The sequence below is a fragment of the Pseudorca crassidens genome, chromosome 7 (genome assembly GCF_039906515.1).
Source record: "Pseudorca crassidens isolate mPseCra1 chromosome 7, mPseCra1.hap1, whole genome shotgun sequence".
NCBI classification, from domain to species: domain Eukaryota; kingdom Metazoa; phylum Chordata; class Mammalia; order Artiodactyla; family Delphinidae; genus Pseudorca; species Pseudorca crassidens.
In genome coordinates, this window is record NC_090302.1 from 98,059,215 (window position 1) to 98,070,731 (window position 11,517).

Genomic DNA, 11,517 nt, shown 5'->3' on the forward strand with positions numbered 1-11,517 from the left:
GAGGGAGATGCAAGAGGGAGGAGATATGGAGATATATGTATATGTGTAGCTGATTCACTTTGTTATAAAGCAAAAACTAACACACCATTGTAAAACAATTATTCTACAATAAAGATGTTGAAAAAATAAAAAAGGTCGGAAAAAACCTAAGCTGCCTCTCCGGCCCTACTCCTGGACACACCGCTACCCACACCCCATATTAGGAAGGAGCTTGCTACGTCTCGGGGAAAGAGCAAGAACTTGTTACTTTTTTTCTCTCCCCACTGCTACAGCAGGGGCCCCAATAAAACTTGCCTGAATTTCTTTTCTGGCCTCTAGTCAATTTCTATTTATTGGGGAAGGCCAAGAACCCTGTCCGGTATGAAAACCACATTATCTTCTCTTGAAATGCTTTTTTGCTCTTCCTGCTATGTTTGATACCTCGGTGGATGGCATCAATGCCCAGCTATTTACCCATCCAGGAACTCGATTGCCACTCTGGGTAGTACTTTACTCCATCCCCTCATTCACAACTAGTCAAGCTTCATTAATGCACATCTAGTCAAGCTTCGTTAATGCAACCTCTATCACATCATTCATATTTCTTCATCCTTTTGTCTATGACTTCAGACTGGAGGGGAAGAAATTTCTCCTCTACTCTCTTAGATTCTCCAGCTGGATGTATGAAATAAACTGACAAGTGAAAGAGTAACAGCAAAAAAGGCATACACATTTATCTGATGATAAAATTTTTATGTGGCATGGAGCAGGGTGTGGCAGTCTTCATAGAAAGAAGAGAATAATTCCAAAGAAATGGCTAATCTTGGAGGCTTTGGTATCATTTGGATGAAGGAGGATACACTTAAAGAGAAGGGACAAGATGAAGAAACGGAACTTTAAGCTTCTAGGGGTGGCAAATTGTAGAAAGGCAAATATATGGGAAGCTAAAAGTGGATAATGACAAGTTAGTGGACTCTCAGTGCCATCTCATCTCTGGTGATAAGATTGCTATTCTCTCCCTGGTATATAAAGGGGAAGGAGGACATCTTCACAAAGGGAATTTGTTATCTTGCTTTCAGGTACATAGTAGGAAGGTAGAGAGCTCGTCCTGTGCTCTTTTTCTCAATTGCTTTCACCTCAAAATAATCATTATGCCAGAGTGACATATTTTTGGGTGACATATTCTGATCTATAAGATCATGTAATCATCATCCCTCACTTGATCTGTAATGATAATAATGTAACTGGTTTCCCAGGGTCTAATGTCTCCATCCACTTTCTGCATCATAACCAGTGTGGTGTATCTGAGCACATAATTATGACCACGTCACTCTGCTAATTAAAACACTTTTACCTACAGGATAAAGTCCAAACTCTGTGGTCTGGCATATAAAGTCCTCCATGATTTGGGTCCTACTTACTTCTCCCTTCTTATTCTATACCACAGTTCTACAATCAATCCCTTTCAAACTTCTTGAAATGTCTCTGAGAACATCATGTTACTTTGCTTCTCCTGACTGGAAAGCCCTGACTCCTTGCCCACGACTGACCTGGTGAGTATTTGCTCATCTTTCAAGATGCAGCTTAAGTATTACTTTCTCTATGAAGTCTTTTCTGTCTGCTATCCAATTAAATAGTCTATTTCCTCTTTGGACTCCAATTCTATTCTGCACATATTTCAACTACAGCACTGTATACATCAGTGTATCTTCCCCACTAGACAGGTGTCCTTTAAGAGCAGGGAAAATATCTTACTTATATTTGTATCTTTACCACATAGCTCAGTGCCTGTTTTATAATATTTAATAAAGTTTCAATAAATAATTCAATGAGTAAGTTAATGAAAAGATGAATATATTTATTGAAACTAAGGATCGAAACTTGGGATCCAGAGCCTTCAGTCAGACAGGTGTGGAGACACTTCTGGAAGTAACATCAGGATGGCTGCCCAAAGAGAACCCCAAGTTCAGTTCAAACATGTATTGATTGGTGATGGCGGTACTGGAAAAACTACATTTGAGGAATGTCATCTCACTGGTGAATTTGAGAAGTATATAGCTACCTTGGGTGTTGAGGACCATCCCATTGTGTTCCATACCAACAGAAGACCTATTAAGTTTAATGCATGGAATACAGCTGGTCAGGAGAAATTTGGTAGACTGAGAGATGGTTATTATATCCAACCTCAGTGTATCATCATAATGTTTGATGTAACACGAAGAGTTACAAGAAAAAAAAAAAGTTACAAGAATGTGCCTCATGGGCATAGAGATCTGGTATGAGTATGTGAAACCATCCCCATTGTGTTGTGTGACAACAAAATGGATGTTAAGGACAGAAACGTTAAAGCAAAATCAATTGTCTTCCACCAAAAGAAGTATCCTCAGCACTATGACATTTCTGCCAAAAGTAATTACAACTTTGAAAAGCCCTTCTTCTGAAACTGATCAAAGACCCTAACTTGGAGTTCATTGCCATGCCTGCTCTTGACCCACCAGAGGTGGTCACGGACCCAGCCTTGGCAGTGCAGTGTGAGCATGAGCTAGAGGTTTTTCAGACAACTGCTCTCTTGGATGAAGATGATGACCTGTGAGAAAATGAAGCTGAAGCCCAGCATCAGAAGTCTAGTTTACAGCCAACTGTCCTGTGATGTCAGTGGTGCAGCATGTTTGCCACTTTTTTATATAGCTAAGTAGAACGTGTGCTTAATCTTTGGGTTGCTGAAGGAGATGAATGGGCTTTGGAGTGAATGTGGCAGTTAAACAAAATGCCTTCATTTTTTCAGACCTGCATATTTAGCTGTTTTGGAACACAGCTGTTTCCTTCTTGAGTTTCACATATAAGACTGCTACAGTCACATCACAATATTCAGTGGTGAAATCTTGTTTGTTACTGTCATTTCCATTCTTTTTCATTTAGAAGCAGAATCAAGTTGTATCTGAAATATCTAAAAACAAACAAACAAACAAACTTGGGATTCAGTAGAGGCTGTCATTACTTCACAAAGACAAATGAGATAACTGACCTAAAGACTAGACAGACAAAAATCATGTAAGAGAAATTATCAAAGAAATAACATATGAAAAATTTTGTAGCTGAAAGAAAACACAAGACTTCAAACTGAAATAGACTGTTGCATGCCAAGTAAGATAAGGGAAAAAGAACTATACTCTAAAACATCATTGTAAAACCCCCAAACCTAAAAAGCCATCCTTTTAAAAATGTATAGTTAGTTGCCTACCCAGAATTCACAAATCCCTCTATTTTCCCAAGAGAAACCTGATATTCAAGTTTCTAGATTTCCATTTAGCTCGTATGATTTAGAGGACACTGGCCTCACCTCCAGCATTAGGAACAGACTCTTATTGGCATACGCCAATCAGAGTAAATCTCCTCCTGAGTGACAGACTCAAGAATGATCATTGAAGCAGCAGGAAAGATTTGTGAGGGGGATCTGAATGTTTCTTCTTATTATACTGGAAAGGTTTCTGGAAGTAACTCTCTGTCTCCACCAGTCATGAATGAGGAAGTAGGTACCCCTAAGTGAAGGTAGCTACCCTCCATTCATGAGGCAACCAGATCAACCAACTCTGAAATCCATCTTATCTTGGATTTTCAGTTATTATTTAGGCCAGTTTGAGTTGTGTTTTTTGTTCTATGAGGCTGAAAGCACTGAATAGATATATTCATAGCAATAGAAAAATCAGACTGGGAATTCCTTGGTGGTCCAGGCAGTCCAGTGGTTAAGGCTCTGTGCTTTCACTGCTGAGGGCACAGTTTCAACCCCTGTTTGGGGAAATAAGATCCCACAAGCTGCATGGTGTGGTCAAATTAAAAAAAAATCAGACTGACTTAGTAAATAATTAATAGATAGAAAAGGTAAGGACTAGGAGGTATTTAAAAGGCATAGGTTTCTTCTACCAATGATAAAAAACATGGATCATCAAACTCCAGGGAAATAAAAATTGCACAGAAAGACGTGGTTTAAATAGAAAAGAAATTTAAAATGGCATAATAAATAAATTTGAGCAACTGTTGAATTAGAAGGAAATATAATTAATTTAAACATTATTCTTTATATGGCATAGGAATTCGACTTTGGAACAAAAAGGAAAGAAGCAATATCATTGCTCACTACTTGGCTCTTTACATTATTTATAAAGCTATAAGAATATAAATACTATTTACTGATTTTAGTTTCTAGAATTAACTGAGACAAAGCATAGATATGAACTATGGTTTCAGAATAGAATGTAAATATTCTTAACTTTAGCAATAAATGAATAAGTAAATGACAGCTGGCAACAGCTGGGTTGTGGAAAGGGTTGGTAGTGATAGAGATATGAGGGGCAAGTATACTAGAGGAGCTAGTATCTTTATTTTACTAACTGGCAATCTAGGAGATGCAGCCTGTACATGATGAGTAAGAAAGAGAGGCGCAGTACCCAGCCTCCAAATTGGCAGCCAGTGATCCCTGACACTTGGTACTCATGCCCTTGTATGGTCCTTTCCTATATTTAGTATGACTGATATAAGTGTATGACCAGGAAGATCTTGCAGAAATGATGGTGTGTGATTCCAAAGCTAGTTCTTATGAGACACTGTAGTTTCCATGGGGCTTTCTCTCTTGGATCACTTGCTCCTGGTGTATGCCAGGTAATGAGGACACTGGTATAGTCTTGTGGATGTCTATGTGATGAGGATCTGAGGCTTCCTGCCCACTGCTAGTACCAACTTGCAATCCATGTGAATGAGCCGTTCTTGGAAGTGGATGCCTTTGGATGGCTACAGCCCTGGTTAGCATCTCATCAGCAACTTCATGAGAGAACCTATATCAGAACCACCTAGCTAATCCTCTCCTAAATTCTGATCCAAAGAAACTGTGTAAGATAAAAAATGTTTGTTGCTGTTTTAAACAGCTAAGTTTTAGAGTGATTATTTAAGCAGCAATAGATAACTGACACAGATTTTAGTACTAGAAGTGAAGTGATGTTATAACAAAAACTGAAGTGTGGGAGTGGCTTGGGAACTGGGCAGTGGGTGGAAGCTGAAAAAAAAAAGTGTTAGTGAAAACCTAAAGTGCCTTGAAGTGACTTTTCGTAGAACCTGGATGGCCTTAGAGGAGGCTGCTGGTGAGAGGTTAAATAAAACTAAGAAAAATGTAACTGAATACCAGAGAAAGGGAATCCTTGTTACGTAGAGACAGAACGTAGCAATACCGCTGCCTGAAGTAACATGGAAAATAAAAAATGTACCTAATGAACTGGGTGATCTAGTGAAGATCTCCACACAGGTGGGTGGATGGTGCCACCTGGTTTCTTCTTGCAGCTTATATTGAAACACAAGAGGAAAGAGATAAGCTGGAGAAATAAGTTTTATACAGTAAGAAGCCAGGACTTGATGAAGCCAGCTGTAAAAATTTTTCCAGTCTCTCCAGGTAGGAAACAACACTAAAATTAAGATATGGTTTTTAGTAGAATATAAAATCCTGGTCACTGTCAGGAAAAAGGTGAAGTCAAGGGTGTGGCTATAAAATCTTTTATTAATACCTCAAAAAGATCTAAGAACAATAGAGCTTTCTAAGAAGCTTAAGGGTGCTCTTTCTCAACAGTCTTAGCTGAAGATCAAGATGAAGGGGTTATCATAAAGAAACCCTATGTGTGCATTTCTGTTTAATGGAGTAAATCCCCCCAAAGAAAACTATACTGGAAGAAATATTGCTAGCTTGGACTGAAAGGGACAGAAACATATGAAAAGAAAGAAGCACTGGACCCACAAACTTACAGGCAGGAAGCAAGCAAACACAGGCAACTGTTCATAGAAAAGGTAGGGTGACTCAAAGGATGGCAACAGTAGCCCAGAAGGCAGAGATATGAGAACTATTCCAGGGAAGGAGTAAGACTGAGTCAAGACACTTTCCAATCAAGAGAATTCCAACTGGATTTCAGAATTGATATGGACAAGTGATCACTTTTACTCCACTTTTAAATGGAACTGTCTATAATGGTTTATCCTGTGTCTGTCCCACTACTGTATGTTGAACGTGTGGGGCAGATAACACGTCTCTTTAGTTTACAGGTGTTCAGGTTAACAGGATCTGTACAGTACCTATACTCAAGTAATCACACCTACACTTACACTAATTTAGATGGCAAGGTCCCAGACTTTCAGTAGAAGCTATGAAGGATAAGACTCGTGTGACATCTTGAGAAGAGGTAAGTGTATTTTTTGGGGGGTGGGGGCGGGTTAGATGTGAATCACGGAGGCCAGAGGGAAGAAGATGACCCCATTTCTGTTATCCTTGACCTTGTGTAGTCCCCTCATGCAAGCTCTATAATCCAGAGGCTATTACAGAAATGGTGGTGTGTGACTTTTGAGGCTAGGCCATAAAGCACATGGAAGCTTTCACCTGGCTCTTTCTTGGAACACTTGCTCTGGGGGCAGCCAATGTCTGGTAGTGAAGAACTTAAGTTGCCCTGTGGAGAAGTGCAGATGGCAAGGAACAAAGTCAACACCAACAGTCAGCACCAACTCAACATCCATGTGAGTGAGCCATTGGGAAGCAAATTCTTCAGCCCCAGTCAAGTTCTCAGATGACTGCAGCTCCAGCTGATGACTTGACTAAAATCTCATGAGCCAGGACCACACACACAGCTAATTTGCTTCCAAATTCCTGACCCACAGAAACTGTGAGGTAATAAGCATTTATTGCTGTTGTAAGTCACTAACTTTTAGTGTAATTTGTTGTACAGCAATAAGCAACTTAGTCAAGAGATTTAAGTACTTTAATAAGAGCAACAAAAGTAACCAATAGAAAGACTAAATACAGTGGAATAATGGTATTGGGAGTAAAGAGTGGGACTAATGATGTGTGTGTAAATGAACAAAACCCTCATCTGTCACATTATTGACTGATAATGTCTAAAATTAGTAAAGAAATAAGTGAGTAAAGTTATTGTTTAGAAATTTGAAAAATTTTAAAAACTAAAGATAGAAACGATTCAGGCCTCTCACCTTCTGAGATGGCCCTTACTCTGTGGAGTGTGTTTCTCTCTAAATAAAACCACTTCTTACCCTAAAAAAAAAAAAAGAAAAAAAAAAAGAAATGATTCGAAGTTGTTGTCTCTGGGGCAGAGAATTGAGTTTTTAGCCAAATTCATGTTATATTTTGATTTTTTAAAAAAGAATATTGTGGAATTTAAAATACATCAAAAATTAAATCTATCAATATAAATATATATGCTAACAAGTATGTCTATGTCAGATATTTTCACAGCTAATTTAAGAGATGCTTTAAACATTTAGCTTTGTTCTAAACATGAGAAAACTGAACAGGAATATGCCTCAGAATTCTTGTATTCAAATACATCAATATTGTTCTTTAATACTCTTGGGTAAAAATTTTAGAACTGCTGTGTCATACTTTCCACACTGTAAAAGTTTGAATATTTTACAGAAATACTTGTTTAACTAACTAGAAGTCTATCTTCATGTTGTAACTTCAGGAAGTGCAAATGTTTGTTACAAACTCACCTATTAAAATCAAATGACTCAGGGACTTCCCTGGTGGCACAGTGGTTAAGAATCCACCTGCCACATGAAAAATAAATAAGGACTCTGAAAAAGAATAAGAATAATGTCTGAGGACAAACTGTGCCAGTTATTAAGATATAAAGCTACAAGTAATTTTTTTAAACTTACATCTGCTTAGTTTTTTATTGAGTTAAGTATAAAGGCCCAGTTAATCAACTCATTAAATTGGTCAAGGCAGGAAACTTGAACCATGTTAACAGGATTTAAAAAGCAGTTGGTCTTCTGAATAGGCAAAGCAGTCTTGAGGGAAAAAAACGGAGCTGGAGGAATCAGAGTACCTGACTTCAGACTATACTACAAAGCTACAGTAATCAAGACAATATGGTACTGGCACAAAAACAGAAATATAGATCAATGGAACAGGATAGAAAGCCCAAAGATAAACCCACGCACCTATGGTCAACTAATCTACGACAAAGGAGGCAAGGCTATACAATGGAGAAAAGACAGTCTCTTCAATAAGTGATGCTGGGAAAACTGGACAGCTACTTGTAAAAGAATGAAATTAGAACACTCCCTAACACCATACACAAAAATAAACTCAAAATGGATTAGAAAAAAAAAAAATGGATTAGAGACCTAAATGTAAGACCAAGCACTATAAAACTCTTAGAGGAAAACATAGGAAGAACACCCTTTAACATAAATCACAGCAAGATCTTTTTTGACCCACCTCCTAAAGTAATGGAAATAAAAACAAAAAAACAAATGGGACCTAATGAAACTTAAAAGCTTTTGCACAGCAAAGGAAACCATAAACAAGATGAAAAGGCAGCCCTCAGAATGGGAGAAAATATTTGCAAATAAATCAGGGGATAAAGGATTAATCTCCAAAATATATAAACAGCTCGTACAGCTCAATATTAAAAAAACAAACACCCCAATCCAAAAATGGTCAGAAGACCTAAATAGATATTTCTCCATAGAAGACATACAGATGGCCATGAAGCACATGAAAAGCTGCTCAACATCACTAATTATTAAAGAAATGCAAATCAAAACTACAATGAGGTTTCACCTCACACCTGTTAGAATGGGGATCATCAGAAAATCTACAAACAACAAATCCTGGAGAGGATGTGGAGAAAAGGGAACACTCTTGCACTGTTGGTGGGAATGTAAATTGAGACAGCCACTATGGAGAACAGTATGGAGGTTCCTTAAAAAACTAAAAATAGAGTTACCATATGACCCAGCAATCCCACTACTGGGCATATACCCAGAGAAAACCACAATTCAGAAAGACACATGCACCCCAATGTTCATTGCAGCACTATTTACAATAGCCAGGTCATGGAAGCAACCTAAATGCCCATCAACAGACGAATGGATAAAGAAGATGTGGTACATATATACAATGGAATATTACTCAGCCATAAAAAGGAACGAAATTGGGTCATTTGTAGAGACATGGATGCATCCAGAGACTGTCAAACAAATATCGTATATTAACGCATATATGTGGAACCTATAAAACAGTACAGATGAACCGGTTTGCAGAGCAGAAATTGAGACACAGATGTAGAGAACAAATGTATGGACACTAAGTGGGGAAAGCAGCAAGGGGTGGTGGTCGTGGTGTGATGAACTGGGAGATTGGGATTGACATGTATACACTAATGTGTATAAAATGGATGACTAATAAAAATAAAAAGACTGTACTGTTTAAAATGCTTCTATGACTTATCTCTGATTCCATGATAAACATCAAATTTCTCAGTCCATCATTCTTACCAAGCTCACTTAATACAAGCTCACCTTCACATTTCCCAGAGATATTTTTCTAATTGATTTGTTCAGAATTTTCTCAGTCTGTCTGTCTGTCTGTCTGTCTGTCTGTCTGTCTCTCTCTCTCTCTCTCTCTCTCACACACACACACATACACACAAAGAAAATGGAACATGGAGGAAATACTCATGGATTTGGCATCATTTCATCTGAGAAAGGGAAGTCTGAAGTAGTTGTTTTCAATTACGTGAAGAGTACTGGTGGAGAAAATAATGAAAACCAGCTGTGTTTCTTCTCAGCTAAGTCTGAAGCAAGGAGGAAATAGGTCAGAAGAGGCTAGAGTGACAAACAATAAGATTTTTAAAGAGGTCCACGCTCTTCTATGAGAATTGCTTAGTGGTCTCTTCATTATCCTATTCACATATCATCTTCACCAAGAACACAACAAATGACAGTTTCCTGACAGCTCTGGTTTCTATCTGACACAAGCGGTTGGATGGGATTATTGCAGGGCAGTGAAGGATTGGGAGATTTACAGGTTACTGTGGGGCAACAGGAATTGGTAGGCCTGCTCTCCTGACTGGGAAAGACTCAGCACTTATCCAGTCGCAATGGCCTCCAGATGGAAGGCACACTCAAGACAGAGAGTCTCACGGTTAAGCTTAGGAAGCCGCTCTGGACGCTCTTCCAGTGGACTAGAGAGGATCTCCTGCAGGAATGTGGGTGAGTTGCCTCCATGACCTTTACTGGCTGGGTGGGGAAACTAAAGGGACACTCCCAACAGGAAGTAGGCAATAAAGAGAGCATAGAACCATCATAGAATTAACATGAAGGCAAAATAAATCAACGTTTTGCTATTTGGGATTATTTCACTTTTCCCTGTCAAAATATTGAAAAGGAGAAGACTTTTTTTACATTTAAACTCTTTGAAGGGTTATTTTTATTCTGCTGCTTCTTGGCTTGACTTTCTCTATGTTTCCAAGCCTATAGACCACATGGGTGTTTTGTCCCTTGCTTAGTGCTCCAGAAAAGACTCTCCATGGGCGAGGGGCTTCTGCAACCTCTTTGGGGGTAGTGAGGGCAAGATGGGCTCCCTTATGTTGGTGGAATAGTCCAGGGCTATATGACTAAATCGTGTGATTTAAGAGGTGAAAGTGCCTTAGGGAAAATAAACTTTTCTCAGTTGCTGGGGGCATAATTATTTTTCAACTTAATAAATTATAATCTTTATAGCAACAAAGACTTCTGATGTACCTTAAAATAGAAATGTTTTCATAATAAAGCATATGATGGAAAGGAAAATTAAGGCCAAACGTCAACATGAAAGCAGAGGACTGTCAGGAAACAGAAAGACACAACATGAAGTCCTACATGATTAGCAAAAGTGAGCTAAAATTCAGTTCTATTTCTTGCAGCCAAAATAAGACAGCTGAAATGCAATGCCTCTTGAGGTCATTTACTGACTCGGATTGTGCAAGTGACCAAGAACAGATGGTTTTCTTGGAACTGGGTTTGATTGAAAGGGAGGAAAAACACAAAGTTTCCCAAAGACAATCAAGGCTGTCTCTAATATTCTGTTCTTCTTGTCTCCTACCCCCAGGATCCAATCACAGAAATCTACTCTGGCTCCTACACTCCAACCTCTGCCCTGAACCACATCTAAGATGTATGGTAGCAGGAGATCTGGCCCAAGACAACATTATGAAATAGTTTGGGTTTGGGTTTGGGTTTTTTGTTATTATTTGTGCTTCTTTACTCAAACTCTTCCTTTCTCCCTTCTCCGTGTAGCCTTTCTTATTCTTCATTTTTTTTCCCCCAAAGCACAGTCCTAGGAGTGATTCCTTGGTCAATTGGTGTGGAATCATGTCCTAGGAGAATGGGAAAATTGCATGGTGTATCTTTCCTGACACTAACAATGGCTTTCAGCCAAGGAGCTTTGAAAGGAAAAATAAGTGGAAAAAAGAATGCTGAAGTCAGGAGACATGAGTTCCAGTCTTCCACCATTTTCTATTTACTAGCTGTGAACCATTTAGGCAAATCATTTCATTTGCCTGTGACTTATTTCTGAAAATGGCAATAATACATTAATTGCCTAGGGGAAGAATCATTTAGGATCTATTTCTGTAAGAGAGATAGTGAAAGAATAGCCTACAGCCAAGGAGAGTTGAGCAGGCTGGAAGGATAGTGACTGTATGTGTAAAATTTACCTGAGTTGTT

The 11,517-nt window shown here is 38.6% G+C and overlaps 1 pseudogene; it reads left to right on the forward strand.

The window, feature by feature from the left end:
• Nucleotides 1-1,883: 1,883 nt before the first annotated feature.
• LOC137227128 (GTP-binding nuclear protein Ran-like) lies at nucleotides 1,884-2,572 on the forward strand (annotated as a pseudogene).
• The last annotated feature ends 8,945 nt before the right edge of the window (nucleotides 2,573-11,517 follow it).